The sequence below is a fragment of the Parasteatoda tepidariorum genome, chromosome 5, assembly GCF_982258835.1.
Source record: "Parasteatoda tepidariorum strain Cologne lab strain chromosome 5, Ptep-v5.0, whole genome shotgun sequence".
NCBI lineage: Eukaryota > Metazoa > Arthropoda > Arachnida > Araneae > Theridiidae > Parasteatoda > Parasteatoda tepidariorum.
In genome coordinates this window covers 100,482,626-100,503,038 of record NC_141759.1, presented here as the reverse complement: position 1 = coordinate 100,503,038, position 20,413 = coordinate 100,482,626, and positions in this window count along the sequence as shown.

Genomic DNA, 20,413 nt, shown 5'->3' with positions numbered 1-20,413 from the left:
TCGTTAAATAGAGGTCAGACTGTATTCACAAAAAAATAAGGTTTTTGTGAGTTCTATTTTGAGATTGAAGTGTAGCAATGAAACTTAATGTGTGTTTAAAATTACCTTTATAATAAATGCAGCTATAATTTTATACTTCTTGTTTAAGTTGAAAATGTATGTGGTATGATAGTGTAACACTGGATAATGTTTTACTCTATTCTTGATTTCCATGCATTTATGGTTAAAATTTATGAAGAAAAAAAAATAGTAGATACTAGTTTACTAGATAAAGGTGTATCAATTGCTGTTTTAATTATGTCTAGTGTTTATGAATTTAAAACCTATTTTATGTTTAAGTATTTCAAAAAGTGATTTTCTATTTAACGAATTTTCCATATAACGAACTTATTATCGGGATTTAGCGACTTCGTTAAATAGAGGTCAGACTGTATTCACAAAAAAATAAGGTTTTTGTGAGTTCTATTTTGAGATTGAAGTGTAGCAATGAAACTTAATGTGAGTTTAAAATTACCTTTATAATAAATGCAGCTATAATTTTATACTTCTTGTTTAAGTTGAAAATGTATGTGGTATGATAGTGTAACACTGGATAATGTTTTACTCTATTCTTGATTTCCATGCATTTATGGTTAAAATTTATGAAGAAAAAAAAATAGTAGATACTAGTTTACTAGATAAAGGTGTATCAATTGCTGTTTTAATTATGTCTAGTGTTTATGAATTTAAAACCTGTTTTGTGTTGTTTAAGTATTTCAAAAAGTGATTTTCTATTTAACGAATTTTCCATATAACGAACTTATTATCGGGATTTAGCGACTTCGTTAAATAGAGGTCAGACTGTATTCACAAAAAAATAAGGTTTTTGTGAGTTCTATTTTGAGATTGAAGTGTAGCAATGAAACTTAATGTGTGTTTAAAATTACCTTTATAATAAATGCAGCTATAATTTTATACTTCTTGTTTAAGTTGAAAATGTATGTGGTATGATAGTGTAACACTGGATAATGTTTTACTCTATTCTTGATTTCCATGCATTTATGGTTAAAATTTATGAAGAAAAAAAAATAGTAGATACTAGTTTACTAGATAAAGGTGTATCAATTGCTGTTTTAATTATGTCTAGTGTTTATGAATTTAAAACCTGTTTTGTGTTGTTTAAGTATTTCAAAAAGTGATTTTCTATTTAACGAATTTTCCATATAACGAACTTATTATCGGGATTTAGCGACTTCGTTAAATAGAGGTCAGACTGTATTCACAAAAAAATAAGGTTTTTGTGAGTTCTATTTTGAGATTGAAGTGTAGCAATGAAACTTAATGTGTGTTTAAAATTACCTTTATAATAAATGCAGCTATAATTTTATACTTCTTGTTTAAGTTGAAAATGTATGTGGTATGATAGTGTAACACTGGATAATGTTTTACTCTATTCTTGATTTCCATGCATTTATGGTTAAAATTTATGAAGAAAAAAAAATAGTAGATACTAGTTTACTAGATAAAGGTGTATCAATTGCTGTTTTAATTATGTCTAGTGTTTATGAATTTAAAACCTGTTTTGTGTTGTTTAAGTATTTCAAAAAGTGATTTTCTATTTAACGAATTTTCCATATAACGAACTTATTATCGGGATTTAGCGACTTCGTTAAATAGAGGTCAGACTGTATTCACACAAAAAATAAGGTTTTTGTGAGTTCTATTTTGAGATTGAAGTGTAGCAATGAAACTTAATGTGTGTTTAAAATTACCTTTATAATAAATGCAGCTATAATTTTATACTTCTTGTTTAAGTTGAAAATGTATGTGGTATGATAGTGTAACACTGGATAATGTTTTACTCTATTCTTGATTTCCATGCATTTATGGTTAAAATTTATGAAGAAAAAAAAATAGTAGATACTAGTTTACTAGATAAAGGTGTATCAATTGCTGTTTTAATTATGTCTAGTGTTTATGAATTTAAAACCTGTTTTGTGTTGTTTAAGTATTTCAAAAAGTGATTTTCTATTTAACGAATTTTCCATATAACGAACTTATTATCGGGATTTAGCGACTTCGTTAAATAGAGGTCAGACTGTATTCACAAAAAAATAAGGTTTTTGTGAGTTCTATTTTGAGATTGAAGTGTAGCAATGAAACTTAATGTGTGTTTAAAATTACCTTTATAATAAATGCAGCTATAATTTTATACTTCTTGTTTAAGTTGAAAATGTATGTGGTATGATAGTGTAACACTGGATAATGTTTTACTCTATTCTTGATTTCCATGCATTTATGGTTAAAATTTATGAAGAAAAAAAAATAGTAGATACTAGTTTACTAGATAAAGGTGTATCAATTGCTGTTTTAATTATGTCTAGTGTTTATGAATTTAAAACCTGTTTTGTGTTGTTTAAGTATTTCAAAAAGTGATTTTCTATTTAACGAATTTTCCATATAACGAACTTATTATCGGGATTTAGCGACTTCGTTAAATAGAGGTCAGACTGTATTCACAAAAAAATAAGGTTTTTGTGAGTTCTATTTTGAGATTGAAGTGTAGCAATGAAACTTAATGTGTGTTTAAAATTACCTTTATAATAAATGCAGCTATAATTTTATACTTCTTGTTTAAGTTGAAAATGTATGTGGTATGATAGTGTAACACTGGATAATGTTTTACTCTATTCTTGATTTCCATGCATTTATGGTTAAAATTTATGAAGAAAAAAAAATAGTAGATACTAGTTTACTAGATAAAGGTGTATCAATTGCTGTTTTAATTATGTCTAGTGTTTATGAATTTAAAACCTGTTTTGTGTTGTTTAAGTATTTCAAAAAGTGATTTTCTATTTAACGAATTTTCCATATAACGAACTTATTATCGGGATTTAGCGACTTCGTTAAATAGAGGTCAGACTGTATTCACAAAAAAATAAGGTTTTTGTGAGTTCTATTTTGAGATTGAAGTGTAGCAATGAAACTTAATGTGTGTTTAAAATTACCTTTATAATAAATGCAGCTATAATTTTATACTTCTTGTTTAAGTTGAAAATGTATGTGGTATGATAGTGTAACACTGGATAATGTTTTACTCTATTCTTGATTTCCATGCATTTATGGTTAAAATTTATGAAGAAAAAAAAATAGTAGATACTAGTTTACTAGATAAAGGTGTATCAATTGCTGTTTTAATTATGTCTAGTGTTTATGAATTTAAAACCTATTTTATGTTTAAGTATTTCAAAAAGTGATTTTCTATTTAACGAATTTTCCATATAACGAACTTATTATCGGGATTTAGCGACTTCGTTAAATAGAGGTCAGACTGTATTCACAAAAAAATAAGGTTTTTGTGAGTTCTATTTTGAGATTGAAGTGTAGCAATGAAACTTAATGTGAGTTTAAAATTACCTTTATAATAAATGCAGCTATAATTTTATACTTCTTGTTTAAGTTGAAAATGTATGTGGTATGATAGTGTAACACTGGATAATGTTTTACTCTATTCTTGATTTCCATGCATTTATGGTTAAAATTTATGAAGAAAAAAAAATAGTAGATACTAGTTTACTAGATAAAGGTGTATCAATTGCTGTTTTAATTATGTCTAGTGTTTATGAATTTAAAACCTGTTTTGTGTTGTTTAAGTATTTCAAAAAGTGATTTTCTATTTAACGAATTTTCCATATAACGAACTTATTATCGGGATTTAGCGACTTCGTTAAATAGAGGTCAGACTGTATTCACAAAAAAATAAGGTTTTTGTGAGTTCTATTTTGAGATTGAAGTGTAGCAATGAAACTTAATGTGTGTTTAAAATTACCTTTATAATAAATGCAGCTATAATTTTATACTTCTTGTTTAAGTTGAAAATGTATGTGGTATGATAGTGTAACACTGGATAATGTTTTACTCTATTCTTGATTTCCATGCATTTATGGTTAAAATTTATGAAGAAAAAAAAATAGTAGATACTAGTTTACTAGATAAAGGTGTATCAATTGCTGTTTTAATTATGTCTAGTGTTTATGAATTTAAAACCTGTTTTGTGTTGTTTAAGTATTTCAAAAAGTGATTTTCTATTTAACGAATTTTCCATATAACGAACTTATTATCGGGATTTAGCGACTTCGTTAAATAGAGGTCAGACTGTATTCACAAAAAAATAAGGTTTTTGTGAGTTCTATTTTGAGATTGAAGTGTAGCAATGAAACTTAATGTGTGTTTAAAATTACCTTTATAATAAATGCAGCTATAATTTTATACTTCTTGTTTAAGTTGAAAATGTATGTGGTATGATAGTGTAACACTGGATAATGTTTTACTCTATTCTTGATTTCCATGCATTTATGGTTAAAATTTATGAAGAAAAAAAAATAGTAGATACTAGTTTACTAGATAAAGGTGTATCAATTGCTGTTTTAATTATGTCTAGTGTTTATGAATTTAAAACCTGTTTTGTGTTGTTTAAGTATTTCAAAAAGTGATTTTCTATTTAACGAATTTTCCATATAACGAACTTATTATCGGGATTTAGCGACTTCGTTAAATAGAGGTCAGACTGTATTCACACAAAAAATAAGGTTTTTGTGAGTTCTATTTTGAGATTGAAGTGTAGCAATGAAACTTAATGTGTGTTTAAAATTACCTTTATAATAAATGCAGCTATAATTTTATACTTCTTGTTTAAGTTGAAAATGTATGTGGTATGATAGTGTAACACTGGATAATGTTTTACTCTATTCTTGATTTCCATGCATTTATGGTTAAAATTTATGAAGAAAAAAAAATAGTAGATACTAGTTTACTAGATAAAGGTGTATCAATTGCTGTTTTAATTATGTCTAGTGTTTATGAATTTAAAACCTGTTTTGTGTTGTTTAAGTATTTCAAAAAGTGATTTTCTATTTAACGAATTTTCCATATAACGAACTTATTATCGGGATTTAGCGACTTCGTTAAATAGAGGTCAGACTGTATTCACAAAAAAATAAGGTTTTTGTGAGTTCTATTTTGAGATTGAAGTGTAGCAATGAAACTTAATGTGTGTTTAAAATTACCTTTATAATAAATGCAGCTATAATTTTATACTTCTTGTTTAAGTTGAAAATGTATGTGGTATGATAGTGTAACACTGGATAATGTTTTACTCTATTCTTGATTTCCATGCATTTATGGTTAAAATTTATGAAGAAAAAAAAATAGTAGATACTAGTTTACTAGATAAAGGTGTATCAATTGCTGTTTTAATTATGTCTAGTGTTTATGAATTTAAAACCTGTTTTGTGTTGTTTAAGTATTTCAAAAAGTGATTTTCTATTTAACGAATTTTCCATATAACGAACTTATTATCGGGATTTAGCGACTTTGTTAAATAGAAGTCCGACGGTAGTTGCAAGAAATCGTCACAAACGACTGTTTTTTTTTTTTTTTTTTTTTTTTTTTTTTTTTTTTTTTTTTTGTATTGCACTTCTTACTGCACTGCTTTTGAAATAGTAGCACTCTACATTACAAACTACGAAAAAATTTGGCGACTACAGTAGTTTCACTAATTGTAGTGCGCTTCTTCCAACTACTGATTGAAAGCATGTATTTTTAAGCTTTAAATGGACCCTTTTCAAATAAAAAGTGTTATTCTTAATTCTTAAAGTTTTCCATAAACTTATTATTTTTTAATCTTTCCTCCAACTAAAAGCTTTTTTTAAAAATATTCTTACAGAAATAATTTTACATTTTATAATAAAAATATTATTTTATTTTTCTGTTTAATTTAAGAAATATTATGAAAATTTGAAATGATTTATATATTTTTAAATGGTACAATAAAAAACGTTTCTTTTTCTATCAAGGGCGTATGTGCAACAATTGGATTCTAATCACATAACTAATTAAAATTGCCTGGGAATTGTTCATTAGAATCTTTTCTTCATAGCTGCCAACTCTACTGGATTTTCCAGTAGACAAGTGGATTTTGCCAGTTTCTCCTGGTCTACTGATTTAATTAAAATTCTCCTAGGTTTTGTACATTCTAGAAAATTCCCTAAAATTGAGTAAGTTTCCCCAAAAAAAAATCCCTTTTGAAATAGAATTTTTGTACAGATTATTGTTTGCTTGCTTGAATATTTAAATAAACATTACTAATACATAATGAATCAAACCTCATTTATAGAAATCAGTTCAAAACTTTTTTTGTTCTAATATGTTCAGTTTATTTTTATTCAGAACGCTCTTTTTAAATTAATTAAAAAAGAACTTTTAACTATCTTTTTATGAATTAAATGCCTGTCAGTATTCGAAATTATAAGTAAACATAATACATAACATTTCAGGTATGTTTAATGCCAATCATAACTGGAAAATATTTCAGTTTTTCCATTTTGAAGACTATAAAAATCCCTAAAATTCCCTATGTGTAAAATATTTAGTACATTATACAACAATTATAATGGAGTTTATATTATTCCGCAAAATATACTGGATTTTTTCCTATTCGTGTTGGCAGCAATGCTTCTTTTTTCTTGTAAAAAAAAAAAAAAAGAAATCTATTCTTTGTGTCAATTTATCGGACTGCAATAACGACTAAACTTTTTTCAATTACCAGTTCTAGTTTTTCGAAAGAACGAACTAAGCCAGAAACGTAATTATAAAAGGCTTTCCTTTTTACATAAGTCTCCACTGTTTTAGAATGTTTCTTAACAATGACAAGAAGATAACGATATCTGTTGGCCAGCAGTTAAAAATAGTGTTATTAAATCCCACGGATGAACGGGGATTGAGGTCATGTGGATCCGGCTTGACGATCGGGGCCCCCCGACCCTAATGATACAAAAGGTTCTCTGAAGAAAAGTGGGCGATTGTTTTCCAATTCTACCTTCTTTTTTTCAGTTGAGAAAAAAAATAGGTAACTCTCACCTTGATTGAAAATACTATAAAACTTTTTTTTATTATCCATTTTGTGATTGTTTACAATGGCTTCTTTGTTTGTGAAGATAAGGTTAATTCCATTATGAAGTTCCACATTGTTTTCACTATATCGAGTTTTAAATTTACAAATATCGAGATAAAATATTACTTTTTTTTATTTAAAAAGGAAAAAAAACTTTAATTGGGTACTTGCACTTCAAGAAGATCTCACACGTGACATATGACGTCAACGCCAGCTAATCTTTTTTTTTGTTTTATAACCGTCGTTGAACAGCTGACCCAATTTTATGGGTTTAAGACTACTAATGTTCAACTCCATAGCCTTTTAATTTTGAACCCAATCCAGAAGACAAGGGAACTCCTGGTTCGAGTACAGGGAGAAATTTTGCCTTCGTGGAGGACTTCTTGGTGGAGCTAACCCGCATTTGCATTACACGGAGAAGAAGACCACGAGAACCTCCCATGGTTAGCCTGACGGCAAGGGGACTCTAACCCATGATTCGTCTACCTGTGAGGATATTTTACGTCAGCACTGTGGTCGGTGCAAGCCGGATGCGGAATTCGTATTGACTAGGATTCGAACCCGGTTCGCCTCCTTGGTAGGCGAACGCTCTATCACCTGAGCCATCGCGGCTCCCCCACAATCTTTATAAGAAAAATTGCGTATTAAAATTGAACTAACTTTCTCTTCATAAGTTAGAATGTTAATTAACGATAAATTAATTAAACACAGTACCGTATCGCACATCGAATTAGTGGAAATATAATTCTTTTTCATCTACTTCTTTTACTTAACTTACATTTATTATTTGCTTAAGTATTTTATTGAAATCGTGATATAGTTTTGTTTTGTGTACCTGGAAACTTCGATGCATAATTAGTTTGTGTATGTTCGACATGGCTTCGTGCTCGTCTTTGTGTTAAGTCTCTGTGTAAATATATAGTGAAAGAATTGATATCTTTGAGAAAAAATCTTTGTGAAAGAATTTAGAATGTGTTACTTAAGAGAACTGATACTTGACGGGCTTGGCTTACTCGAAATAGAATGGAAGGAACAGTTGCAATCGTAAACAAATGTCACGTTTCAGCAACCAATCAGGATGGAGATACCTGCCCTACGTCACTTGTGGGTATCCCATTGTAATTCTTAAAAATAGTACTAATTTTAATAGCATTCTCTTCAATAGTCAGTGGTACGCAGAGGGGTGTGAATGCCCAGGACTAAACTTCGATAAGATGCTCTTGAACAGAGTAGCGCAAATCACAAAGAAAAAGACAAAAGCAGGTTATTAAAAAATTTGAACGAATTATAAAAATCTAAATCTTCATTTTAAACTCATTTTGATATAATGGAAAATCTTCTAAATTAAAAAAGCATACTATATTCAGGGAAGAATTCTGATTTTTTTTTTAAACGTGAAAAATATTTAAATTTTAAAGACATAAAACTTAATGATTCAATTTGTTTGAAAATTTATAATGAATAAAATGTTTTTGCTCGAGTCATCTTTTAAAAAGTTTAATTTTATAATGAAAAAAAAAGAAGATTAGTGACAAATTTAAGTCTCTTATCTATAATTTACACTATCAGAAAAGTGTTAAGTCAAATTATGTAAAAAATTTTGTTTCCATTTAAATGGTTTTACATATTTTGTTCTTCAACTATCAGGTTATCGTTTTTCTAGAAAATAAAGCTGTGATAAAGAATCTCAACTCAAAAATGAACTACATAAAGTGTTGTTAAAAATTCCATTCCTTATTTCAATGAGTCTTAAACGAATCAAAATGAGTTGTTGTTTAATAAAAATCAAATATTTAAGTTTCATAAGGCTATAACATATTAATTTGATCAAAAGCGCTTTTTTATGTAAAAAAGATAAATATCTTATTCCATGTGCCGAAAAACAATAATTTATCGAAAGAAATTATTCAGTTTTTTTACCCTGCAGTCTGGTAAAAAAAAAAAATACTTAAGACTATGAGGAAAAAGAACCCTCTTTTTAATTTTCAATGCCAGTAAACCTTCAGATTACATTAGCAAGAACTTAAAATTGTATTGATTAGATTCATTTGTTTACTAATATATGAGTTTTCATTTTGGCGACAAAGCTGTTTCAGCATACAGTTGTGTAGTTCATTTAGTAGATCTAGTTGTAGGTGAGTATTTAAATCTGGACACAGCTCGAAATGCGCGTTTAAGAACATGGACACAGCTCGAAATGCGCGTTTAAGAACATGGACACAGCTCGAAATGCGCGTTTAAGAACAGACACAGCTCGAAATGTATGTTTAAGAGCATGGGCACAGCTCGAAATGCATGTTTAAGAGCATGGGCACAGCTCGAAATGCATGTTTAAGAGCATGGGCACAGCTCGAAATGTATGTTTAAGAACATGGGCACAGCTCGAAATGCGTGTTTAAGAACATGGGCACAGCTCGAAATGCGTGTTAAGAGCATGGACACAGCTATTTTTAGAAAATGGCTATAGCAATTGATTACCTTATGAAAATTTTTCTTTATTTTTAAAAAATAAACTACAGAATCCAAATAAATTCGTTATGTGATATAGTCTAGTTACACAAATCCTTTGGTACATTTTATTAAATTAGTCTTTTTCTTTTTTTTTTTTAAAAAAAAAGACTGAAAAAGTCAATAGATGTTTTTACGAAGTTTCCACGGGTTCTATAAATTTATAATAATATAGTGAATTGACGTTGTTCTTTCACTTAAAGTTGTGAATGCGCTAATACATCTATACTCCAGCAAACTCAATAGTTTGCACTGTAATGATTATACTTTGTGGTTAAATAAGTAAGGAAAAGTCAGCACGAAATTTCATCGTTCAGTTATCAAATTTGCGTTAAATTCGTTGTTAAAAAATTGCAAGCTTGTACGTTTTGGAAATTTCAGCAATCCATACAAAAGAGCCGTGATGGCTCAGGGGATAGAGCGTTCGTCTTCCAATGAGGTGAATCGGGTTTGAATCCCAGCGATGGCTAGTCGATATGAATTCCGCACTCGGCTCGCACCGACCACAGTGCTGACATAAAATATCCTCAGAGGTAGGCGGATCATGGGTTAGAGTCCCCTTGCCGTCAGGTTAACCGTAGGAGGTCCTCGTGGTCTTCTTCTCCATGCAACGCAAATGCTGGTTAGTTCAACCAAAACGTACTCCATGAAGGCGAATTTCTCCCAATACTTGACCCAGGAGTTTCTTTGTCTTCTGGATTGGGTTCAAAATGACAAGGCTACTGAGTTGAACATTATTAATCGTAATTGGTCGGCTGTTCAACGACGGTAATAAAATAAAAAGTGGAAGCAAAATTACTTCGTTTCCGCTCTGTTTTTCCAAAAAATTATCCATTCGTGATTGCCACAAACATAAATGATTCAATATATATATGTAATCAGTACAACAATATATGTAATCAGTACAACAATAGCTCGTCGTAATTTTTTTTATTTTTTAAATTGAAGTTGTAGCTATAGAAGCAAGTTTTCTCCAGCTTTTGTGAAATCGTGCCTACCATTTTTGTAAAATTTTAATCTCTAACAGCCGTAATAAACTTTTGGAGAAGTTTCCACTATGCAATGTGTTAAGTTTCATTATTTCCATTTGATGAGCTAAGTAATTTTTAAAAAACATTGTAATTAGGTATACTATAGCCTACGTCACAGGTTGTGTTATTCCTACTAAATTTAACCCATGAACGGCATTTTCTGCGAGGTTAACTTCAAGCCACAAATAAACAAACGAAGTGTTTGATCGTTTAAATAGCTGCTCGCCAGATTTTATTGCATTATAAAGAAAAGTAATTGATATTCGATTTTTGATTAATAATTGATTTATGTGGATAGTGGCATTTATGTGGATAGTGGCATAGAATTTAGCATTGCGTCATGGTAAATGTTATTCCTACTAAGTGGAAGTAGTTGTGTTTTTTTTATATTATACCCAATTTCACAATTCAAAATATTTTCTAAATTATTTAAAATTAATAATTATAATTAATTAATGTAATAAATTTATTAATTACAATTTAATTACTTTTATCTGAAATATTTCCTATCGCTTCAATTGAATTAACATAATTTTACACAACTTTCCCTTAGAGGTCTACTTTGATATCCCGTGGTGCATTTCGTAAGTTTATTGTTACACCTTTGGCGGTATTAGAGAAAGTTTATTTCACTGATTAACATTTTGGTTTCTTCTGTTGGAGGCAACTTTTAAGGGTTGGTGAAATTCTTGCGACCTACTTTTAAGAGTTTTGGCGGCAGCCCTATGATGAAAAAAAATAATAATGAACTTTTGGTGCTCGTGAGAAGGGGGAAAAACCAGAGGACACTTTCACTCATGAATGGACCTGACAACATCCGGGATCTCGTGGATCAATGGAGCATAACTTCAGAAGAACACAACTATCTACACCGAGAAAGTTAAAAACATTCATTTGATTAACACTAAACATACCAACACTTAATCTATACCTATTTTTACCATCGCCGGTCAAATTACAGGACTTTATGTTTCTTGAATGAATGTATGAAATATGGATGTTAGGAAGGAAATAAACTAAAAAAACTTTGTTATAATTAAACAAAATTGTATATTGCCAATTTTTATGTATTACAATTACAAAGAATAAGAATTCTTTATTCACACGCATTTTTTACTCATACCGTGTGTTTCCGTACTTTTTCCGCAAATATATTTCTTCGAATTATTATTATTTCAATAATTCTTATAATTATGAGAATTATAATTCTTATAATTGTAAGAATTATAATTCTTATAATTATTAGAATATAAGAATTATAATTATTAGAATATATGAATTATAATTATTAGAATATAAGAATTATAATTATTAGAATATATGAATTATAATTATTAGAATATAAGAATTATAATTCTTATAATTATTAGAATATAAGAATTATAATTATTAGAATATAAGAATTATAATTATAAGAATATATATGAATTATAATTATTAGAATATAAGAATTATAATTATTAGAATATAGGAATTATAATTATAAGAATATATATGAATTATAATTATAATATAAGAATTATAATTATTAGAATAGAAGAATTATAATTATTAGAATATGAGAATTATAATTATAAGAATATATATGAATTATAATTATTAGAATATAAGACTTATAATTCTTATAATTAATATTATTTCTTCTAAGAACTTGTGCTGTCGTGATTGTTTCGAAATTTTTCCGGGTAAAAACTAACAGTTAGTTAGAAATGAAGTAAAACTATCAAAATAAAATATCAGCTACTTACCGAAACATTTAGTTTTTGTCACTTTTCATTACACAAAAATATTAATCCAAAAATTTAGGTATTTTCTGGAAATTTGAATGCACAGTCATTCTGATTGAACTCACTACGTAACAGTCTTTGCAGAAATGTACAACTCACTAATCAAATGCAATACTTTGAACGCTTTGCATCGTAATTTCTGATCCGATAACCTTATAAAGGAATAAATTATTCTCCCGGTCAAATGGTCGATTGTGGTAGAAATAGGTATACGACAAGTATTATTCGAAACAAATAAAATACAGAATAATAATAATAATAATAGAATACTAACTGTACATAATTGTTAGAAAAAGTCTTGATGTCAAATGTGCAAAAAACGATAAGATGCATTTTCGATGCAAAAGTTCTTAAACGGCCCCTTGACCGGTTACGCTATGTTTAGTGCTAAAATTAGGAATTTTAAGGAAATAAACAAAATTAATTTAGAGGAGGGATGAAAGCTGTCGCTTTCTAATTTGAAAGCGCATTGATTTTGCTTCTGGTTCTCTCAGTACTGTCTTTGTGCATTGGTACATCCGGGCAGTGCCCGGGGGGCCCATTCACTAAGGGGGGCCCCTGAGAATCTTACTTTTTATAAATTCTATTGAAAAAGCTAAGAATAAACAGCATTACTTTATATATTTTTTTAAAAATAAATATATTCTATTGTATAAAGTGTGCATTTTTTTTTTCTGCGAATAGTGATTGATTATCATGCCAACACTGATAACTTGAATAGTTTATCACCAAGAAAACTTAAAAAAGCAACCGAAATATATTTTTCTACCTCCCAATAAACATTTTAGGTACTTGGGCATTGAAAGATGTTTTAATAACTGTTCAGTTTGACAAAATAATTCATACTTTTTGAATTTTTTTTATTTGTTGTAACTTTATGTTTATTTAATTTAATTATTTTAATTAACTTCCGTGCTTTTGAAAATTATTTTATTATTTGAGGATTGCAACTCGTTAGCATCTCAAATCTTTTTTAAAAAAAACTTTGCATAGTTTAAAAATGCTTTATTTGAGTTTTTGGAGCAATCAAAATGCGTTTAAATTTATTAAAATTATTGAATCGTATCTTAAAAATAATTTGTTTTATATATCTGAAATTTTTTTTTCAGTTCTTTTTTAAATATTATGGCATGCTATAGGGGTCTAAAGTATTTTTGTGTTCGTTAGCCCTTCTTGCGATTGGGTTTACTAAAAAAAATTCAGTGAAGTTTAAGTCCGTTATAATGAGAATTCAGAATTACAAATGAAATGTTCGTTAGAGCACTTGACATTATACGCAAATACAGATATTGAAAATGTTAAAAAAGTAGCAAAAAAATGAAATAGACATATTTACTTTTTTTTTTTTAAATTTCAAACAATTATTTTAATTTTTAATCTAGCTGAACAACTATTTTGATTTGATCTAGATAAATTTAAAATTGATTAATTATAGAATAGACTGCTTTTTCTCTGCAGATTGCAGAGTGAATTACGTTGCTCTGTATTTTATGAATAGCTACGACAGGAATGTTTGAATACGTTTGGAAATAGTAACAAGTTTTTACAAGAAGAAACTGAAATGGTGTGCAATGCTTTTTGACTTATTGGTCAAAGTGAATTTTCATTTCAACAGTAAGTTGTCAAGAAGGAAATAAGGAGACAGATAGTGAAAGTGTCAAAATAGCAAAAAGGACAAAAAATTAAATAAACATAATTACTTCATTTTAATTCGAACAATTATTTTGATTTAAAATTAGCTGAACAAGTATTTTGATTCGATATAGATTGTTGTTGTTGTTGTTGATTTACGTCGCACTAGAGCTGCACAATGGGCTTTCGATATAGAGAAATTTAAAATTGATATATTATAGAATAGACTGCTTTCGTCTACAGATTGCAGACTGAATTACGCATCTCTGTATTTTATTAATAGCTGCGACTGGAATATTTGAAGAAGTTTGGAAATCATTTCTAGATCATTTACAATCGTTTCTACAAGAAGAAAATGAAATGATGTGCTATATACATTTTGACATGATGGTCATAGTGAATGTTGTTTTTAACAGTAATTTACCAAGAAGGGAAATAAGGAGACATTATAAATATGCCAAAGCAACAATTTTACCTTAGACTAAGTAGGACTCAATATGGGTCCTATATTGGGAGATCTTGTTCTTTTAATATTGGTTCTACATACGGTTAATGTCGTCTTTTATGGGGCTAATATAAAGCCTATATTGGTTGAATAATGAATATAAAATTTCGAGTGAATCTGACAATTATGTATAGGGCCGATAATGGTTACAAAGTGGCTTTAAAATATCGGTAAAATCTGACAATTGCAGAGGATCAAAACCCAAGTCAGAAATTTTTATGGTTTTCCATTGATGGACCAACATAATCTTGATGGTAACCATCAATAATTCCATTATGAACCATTATGTTTTTGATGGTAGCCAACATAAGCAACCATCACCCCAATGTAGGATACATAAGAATAGCAACTTGTTTTGATGGTTTGTTCATGTTAAATCATCAGAAATTTCCATCATAATTTCTCAGAAATCAAAAGTTGGAAAGACCACGAACAACCATTATCCCAACGTAGAAATTCGGCCTGATTTACGATGGGCGAACATAAAAAGAAAAAAAAACAAATTGTTTTGATGGTATATTCCTAAGAAGCAACAATAATTCCCATTAAAACCATCATGGAAATGTATAGTTGAAACCATCACAGATCACCATGGATTGTTGGTCCATGAGAATCAAACTTCTCTAGATGGTTAACTGTCATGTATTTTATCTTCAGTGTAAATGCGCCTTGCAGCGACTCGACTCAACTCCACCTTTTGTTATCCCGCGCTAGTCAGTTGTTGTTCAGCTTTAAACGTAACAAGATGTAAACCTCACCTTCTCCCTAATAAAATATGTTTTACCTTGATTCTTGTATATAATAATTTGGCGACGTGGATAAAAGAATAATAATGACGGAACTCAATCAATTAATTACAACTCTTCAAGAATTTGTTCAATCAGTAAAATCAACACCAGAATCAAAACGAAGCCCAAAAGATGTCATCGCTACTCAAAACTTATCATTCGATCCTTTTGATGCCGCTGTCGAATCCTTTGATTGTTATTCTCAACGACTTGAAAATTATTTCAAATTAAAAGGACTGTCAGCAGATGATCCAGAAACAGAAGAATTAAAGGTACTCGTATTAATTAACTGTCTTGGCTCACGACAATACCAGCTGCTTTCGAGTCTTACTGCACCGGATATTCCGTCGACAAAAACATTTCAAGAACTGCTATTGCTTTTAAAGAAGCATCTATCACCGAAACCGAATGTTCTTACCGAACAACATAAATTTTTTTCTAGACATCAACATCAAGGTGAGTCGATTTCTACTTTCGTTTCTTCATTGAAAGATTTAACAAAAAATGCTGAATTCAAATCTGAATGTAATTCTAATAACTGTTCTAAATCTATGTTAAACTTATTATTACGATCACAATTTATCAGAGGTTTAGCTGATGCCGATATTCGTGAAAAATTATTGCAACAAGGTGATGCTACGTTTGATAAAACTATTGAAATTGCCTTAGCAATTGAAGCTGCTAAAATCGAAAATAAAGAAGTTTATAAGAGTAATTATCCTAATTTCATTAATAAAATATCAAGTGGCTATATAAAGAAAAAGTTCAATAGTAATTTTCGAAATTCCGAAAACGAAAGTAAACATCAAAACAGAAGTAGATCAAAATCGCCTATGAAAAATAAAAGCAGTATTAACTTTAAAGAACTTGGATTAGAGGGATTATGTTTACATTGTGGAAAAACAAATCATAAAACTCAAAATTGTTTTCTTAAAAATAAATTACGATGTAAATCTTGCATGAAACGAGGTCATTTAGCTAACGTATGTATATCAAAACAGTTCAGAAATAGATCTAGAAATCGAAATATAAATCAAATAACAGATGATTCTAATGAACTAAGTACTAACGTAAATCAAATTTATGATGTATTTTTGAACGATTTCAATCATGATGACAAAATGTATGTTCCAGTTAAATTGAATAGCATTGAACATCGCTTCGAATGCGATTCCGGAAGTAAGGTTAGCATAATAAATAATGACGAATTCAAAAAATTATGTCTGAATGTTCCGATAAAAAAAACGAATGTATCTTTTAGAAGTTATACGGGACAAATTTTTAAGCCTCTTGGTGTTGCTCAGATTAAAGTATCATATCAAAATAAATCTAGCTTTGAAGATTTGTATGTTGTTTCGATAAAGAAAAATTCTATATTAGGGCGTGATTGGATTAGAAACTTGAATATTAATTTAAATGATCTTCACATTATTTCTGCACAAAATACAAGTATTAAACCCAGCATTTCTTCTACTGATTTTTCTATACAGAAAATTATTGATTCTTTTTCTGATGTGTTTGAACCTAAAATTGGTTGCATTCCTGATTATACTTGTACACTAAAGCTAATTCCAGATGCTAAACCCATTTTTATTAAACCACGTACTGTACCGTATGCTTTAAAATCAAAAGTAGAACAAGAATTAGATAAATTAGAAGCGGAAGGTGTAATAGAAAAAATAGACGTATCAGAATGGGGTACACCCCTAGTAGTTGTCCCAAAGCATGATGGCACAATTCGTATTTGCGCAGATTTTAAAGTTACAATTAACAGTCAGCTTCAAAATGCCAGACACCCAATTCCTAGAATTGAGGACATTTTCAATAAATTACGCGATGGGAAATATTTCTGTACGCTCGATATCCACAAAGCATATTTACATTTGAAAGTCGATGAAGAAAGTGCAAAATATCAGACTCTTTCTACTCATAGAGGTACATACTTAGCAAAAAGATTATTTTTCGGAATAAAAACTGCACCAAATGAATTCCATAAATTTATTGATCAGTTTGTCCAAGATTTGGATGGAACTATTGCCTACTTTGATGATATTATCATCCAAGGAAAAGATAAACAAGATTGCCAGCAACGTTTAATTAAAGTATTAGAAAAGTTACGGGAACATAATTTGCATCTTAATCTTAACAAATGTAGATTTTTCGAGGAAAAAGTTCAGTATTTGGGACATGTTATCAGTTCTGCTGGACTACACAAATCACCTGATAAAATTCAAGCTATATCCGAAACACCTCGACCAAACTCCGTTGATGATGTTCGTAAATTCATTGGACTTGTCATGTATTATTCTAAGTTCATTCCAGATGCTTCCAACCTACTTCATCCACTAAACAAACTCTTATGTAAAAACGCACGTTTTCGATGGACTGCAGAATGTGAATCTGCGTTCATAAAAGCAAAATCAATTATAACCAGTGACCAGATTCTAGTGCCTTTCAATCCAGCTCTTCCAGTAACATTAGCTACTGATGCCAGCCCTTTTGGACTTTCAGGAGTTCTTTCACACACTATGCCTAACAGTATAGAGCGTCCTATCGCTTTTGCTTCCAGAAGTCTCACGGTTGCCGAGAAAAATTACAGTCAATTGGATCGTGAAGCTACAGCTGTGGTTTGGGCTTGCAAAAAATTTTACGATTATATTTTTGGCAGAAAATTTACCTTGATTCTCGATAACAGAGCCATTTGCGCTATCTTCCATCCAGAGAAAAGCCTCCCAGTTATGACTGCTTCAAGAATTCTTCGATATGCTCAATTTCTTTCGAGTTTCGATTACACAATTATACATAGAAAATCTGAAAAGCATACAAATGCTGATTACCTTTCAAGAAATCCTCTTCCACTACCAGTTAATTACGTCAACTGTATTGATGAATCACAAGCACTCCAGCAATTTATCATAAATTACATTTCAACTGAAACAATTACAGCAAAACAAATTCAAACAGAAACAGAGCTTGATCCTGATCTTAAAAAAATAAAATACGATATTGTTATTGGAAACAAGTTTGATCCCAGTATAACCATTCAAGATGGAATCCTATTTAGAGGAAATCGAGTTATCATTCCTAAATCTCTTCAACCTGAAATGCTCAAGCAACTACATTCTACACACATAGGAATTGTGAAAATGAAAGCTTTATCTCGAAACTACTGCTATTGGAAAAACATTGACACCGATATTGAAAACATGGTTAAGAGTTGCCGTGAATGCTGTGATGTAAGAAAAAATCCAGCGAAAGCACCTCTTCACATATGGGAAACACCTGAGAAAAATTGGCAACGCGTGCACATCGACTATGCCGGACCCTTCATGGAGCATCAATTTTTAATTGTTGTGGATTCACTTTCAAAATGGCCTGAAATTTTTGCTATGAAGACATCTCCTACATCATCAAACACAATTTATTATTTAGAAGAAATTTTTAGTCGTCATGGATTACCTGAAATTTTAGTTTCTGATAATGCCGCAATTTTTAAGTCAGCAGAATTCCAACATTTTTGTAAGTCAAATGGTATTAAACAGCGTCTTATTGCTCCAGGCTATCCAGCTACAAATGGCCAAGCAGAGCGCTATGTCCAGATATTAAAAACGAAATTAAAATGCATGAAGTATCATCCAGGTTCCCTCCATAGTAAATTATGCAAACTACTTTTCCGATACAGAATAACACCACTTAACAATGGAAAAACTCCGTCAGAAATGTTATTTGGTAGAAACTTAAGATGTGAATTCGACTTAATCAAACCAACTAAAGGACTAAAAAATAATGCCTTGCAGCCAGAATTTAACAAAAATTTCAAGTTAGGAGAAAGAGTACAGTCTCGCAACTATACATCATCTGCTAAATGGAAGTATGGAACTGTTGTTGAAAAACTTGGACGACTTCACTATCTCATTGAATTAGACGACGGTTATGTGATCAAGCGTCACTTTAACCAATTAAGAGCTTGTCAAGTTGAAAAATCAATAACTCCTTCTTTAAAATTTTCTAGGCCCAGGACAGTACACTTCTCTCTTCCAGTATCCAGCTCTACATCCACCATACCCTCCTCTCGTCCAGTATCCAGCTCTACACCCACCATTCCCTCCTCTCTTCCTGTATCCAGCTCTACACCCACCATACCCTCCTCTCTTCCAGTTTCTAGTCCTGTAACCCAGAGAAATCCAATGCAGTTAAGGAGATCAACTCGGGAAAAAAGACCAGTCACCAGATTAAATCTCTAATTATTCGTTATTGACTCTTACATTTTAATAATTCATAATTAACCTTTTATTTATGCGCCAGAGAATTGTCATGTATTTTATCTTCAGTGTAAATGCGCCTTGCAGCGACTCGACTCAACTCCACCTTTTGTTATCCCGCGCTAGTCAGTTGTTGTTCAGCTTTAAACGTAACAAGATGTAAACCTCACCTTCTCCCTAATAAAATATGTTTTACCTTGATTCTTGTATATAATATTAACCATCATAGAATTAAAGTAGCATTTTCCATGATGGAACTTTGCTGGTATATCAAAAACCATGAATGTGTAATGGAAAATGTTGGACGATGGTGACCATCAAGTGATGTTGGATCATCAGGAATCGCACTAAAACCAACATAAACCATCAAAATGATTTGATGGGACCATCAAGAATTTTAACTTGGGAATTGTGATGATATGTCCTCGGATCATCCTCAGCGATGTTTCCCAGACTGTTGCCAATAGCTCAATGTGCAGCTCTAGTGTGACGTCAATCTTTTCTAAGAATGGTGTTAGTTTCGAAACGTTTCCAAACCAGTAACTTTTTATGTTCTTTGTCAGTTATACCTTTTTCTAAATAATTCATTATTTAATTCGGGACAATAACTAAGAGAAATTATAACTTTTTCAACGTAAAAGTTAAATAACAGTCATGTTAAGCGACGTGAGAAAGAATATAAATTCGAAATGAATTCTGAAGCGTATAATTTGCATATTTCATTCACTTTCAGTGGCATCATTTCAGATGACCCGTATTTCAACAAAAATAAGCCACAAACCCAAATGATTGAACGCCCTCTCGCGAATGAATTGAAAAATAGTAAGTAAAATAAAAGAAACTTATTTACGCAAACGATAATTAAGTCAAATGATCCTGGTTTAACTTCAGCGCAGAAAAGGTTTGTTTATAACAAATATGGTCGAGAGTTTAGCATTGACACAGAATGGAGTCAAATTGCGGAATTGA